Source organism: Ctenocephalides felis, unplaced genomic scaffold (assembly GCF_003426905.1).
Source record: "Ctenocephalides felis isolate EL2017-DRISC unplaced genomic scaffold, ASM342690v1 CF-g0.4_SCAFFOLD_01886, whole genome shotgun sequence".
NCBI classification, from domain to species: Eukaryota; Metazoa; Arthropoda; class Insecta; order Siphonaptera; family Pulicidae; genus Ctenocephalides; species Ctenocephalides felis.
The window spans coordinates 78,893,477-78,896,466 of NW_020538040.1; positions in this window are offsets into that span (position 1 = coordinate 78,893,477).

The following is a 2,990-nucleotide window of genomic DNA, read 5'->3' on the forward strand; positions in this document are numbered from 1 at the left end:
AGACAGCGACGCCGCGCTTACGCGCCTAATATTTTGTCTCTATGCAGTTAAAGCAGCACGATTGCTTTGAAAAACAAGTTCAGATCTTCCAAATATGTCAAAATAAAGAAAACATTTTTTTTTCAAAACAAAAAAATTAAAAAAAATTTTTTTTTTTTTAAAAAATTTAAAAAAAAAATTTTTTTTTCAAAAAAAAGTAATTTTTTGTCCAATTTATAGTTTCTCAAAAATCTTATTTTTTCGAAGTAAATTTTTTTCAGAAATGTTAATCGTTTTTAAAAAAAATAATAATTTTTGGTACGGGAAGTTTCAGCAATTTGCCTTAAGGCACGATGCCCTAATTGCCTTAAGACAGAATTCCACTTACAGCTAGTTTTGACATATTTTGGAAGATCTGAACTTGTTTTTCAAAGCAATCGTGCTGCTTTAACTGCATAGAGACAAAATATAAAGCGCGTAAGCGCGGCGTCGCTGTCTAACGGGTAAACATTGATACGGAACCCATAGGAAAATAAACAAAATTTATACTTATTGTTAAAATCTCTATAAAATATCTGAAAATTTGATGTGCATATGTCTAATGATCATTTTTGACCGCCAAATGGCATTTTTTTCTACTTTTTTCGTTAGATCTCCGAAACCGCTAGACCTGCCTTTATAAAAATATGATCAATTCTTAACCTTGTCAATACAAGTAAAATGTTTTTTGAATTATTAAAATCGGACGCTCCGTTCTCTTAAAAACTGAGTTACCGTTTTCGGCACTTTTTGCCCCGTATCTCCGGAACGGCTAGGCCTGCCTTCGCCAAAAACTAATCAGCACGTCTCCTTATCAATACGAATCGAATGTTTTTTGAATTATTCAAATCGGTTGATCCGTGTTCCCGAAATCGTCGACGAAAATTTGTATCCGCACATACATACACACACGCACACACACACACACACACACACACACATACATCCATTTTTTCTAAGGTATGCCAAAATGTTCAGAAACCTCTGAAACGTAAAGATATATAAAAATTTTCATTTTCGATTTTTTTGCGATTACCTACTATAACTTACCCTACGGAAAGTTAAAAATATTAAAAAGGTTATGAAAAGTTTAGTAAAAGTTTCATGTAAATTTAATATTTTTGAATTTCAAAAATATTGAAATTTAAATAAATAATAAAATTTAGATTTGTTCGCAAAATTCAATTTTCTTTAAAAAAATTTGAGTATTTTTGCAAATTTCTAAGTTTTTGAAATAAAACGATTTGAGTTTTTTTTTAATTTTAAAAATTTTTGATATTTCAGATAAAATTACGAAAATTTGAAAAACATGCATATTTGAATTTTTTCGGAAATTTAAATATTTTATAACTACTGAAACGTATTTCCCAAAATCATTTTTTCACATCGTTATATATATATATGTTACGGTAAATGTGCATATTTCGGTGAATGTGCATTTACCGGCTCATTTGGCGAATGTGAGTTCAACTCGCGCATGTCGGGTGAAATACTAATTCATATATTTATATTTATATTATTTATTTTAGTCATATGCATATTAATATCCATTATTTATTATTCACTATTAATTATTAATTATTATTTATTATTTATTATTAAAATGGAAAAAAAAGTTTTTATAAAATCGTGAGTTTTCTGAAAATAGTTTGTACTAAAGTAGTGAATCTGCTAGAATCCATCAAGATGTCTATAACGAAGTGAATTCTAGATGGAATGTGAATTACTTTAATTCTGGTGGAAATGGCGCTTATTAAACCACATGATTAAAAAAAAAAACTTCTTATTTGCATGATAGCTCACTCATTTTACACGCAAAAAAATGTAATTACACAATTGAGAGGGGTTGTCATCCCCCCGGGGGGTGATGGCGCAACCCGAATTGTTTTCACTTTTGAACTTAAGGGTAAGATGAACCTAATTCCAAAATTTCATTCAATTAGGAGCACAGTAAAAAAATTCAGAGGTTATACCCTTTTTTCCTCTCCGTTTACTGCACTAAATTAGAAAATCGTTATATTCAGAATATTAAAAAAAAATGCGTACAATTAATAAAACTATTCAGTTTTAACCTAAATATTTTGAAGTGATAGCTTTGAATGCGTGAAATGCCTAATATCACATAATTAGCTTCCCGTATGGTATTTTTGACTATAACTTAAATCGAAAAACGCAAAAAAAATCGAAAATAAAATTTTTTGCATCAAAAGTTTCTGAACATTTTGGCATACCTTGAAAAAAATGGATGTATGTGTGTGTGTATATATGTTTGGATACAATTTGTCGTCCACGATTTCGAAGGCACGAATCAACCGATTTGAATGATTCAAGAAGTGCAAAACATTTGATTCCTATCGATGGAAAGACGAGTTGGTAAGTTTTTGGTAAAGGCAGGTCCAGCCGTTTCGAAGATACGGCGCAAAAAATGGCAAGTCAGATTTTGAAAACGGATCAGCCGATTTGAATGATTCAAAAAACACTTAACTTATTTTGATGAATGAAAACTTGATTACAATTTTGGGAAAGCAAGTCTAGCTATTTACCTATCTAGCTAGTTTGTTAATGCAAAGAATAAAGGTCCAAACACAGGCATTAAACATTATATAACTCACTTATTTACCCTTATATATAAAGTTCTTGGAAATAAAGTCATTAAGAAAATATGCATAAGTGTCCAATACCATTCGTCGCCTAATTTATAAACTCTTATATTTCGTCAAATAAATACAAATAATTACAGCATTTATATTTATCTATTTAAAAGTATTTAAAACAATTATTATTAATCATTAACACGTTCACGCCCCGACGTGAACGTGTTAATCAATTATTGAAAAATGTTTAATTTTGGTACGGAAAGGCTCAGCAATTTTCCTTAAGGCACAATGTCATGCACCACTAATTTTCTATATTTATCAAAATACTTCATTTATATATGTAAAATAGTGTAATGTTATATTATACCTGACAAG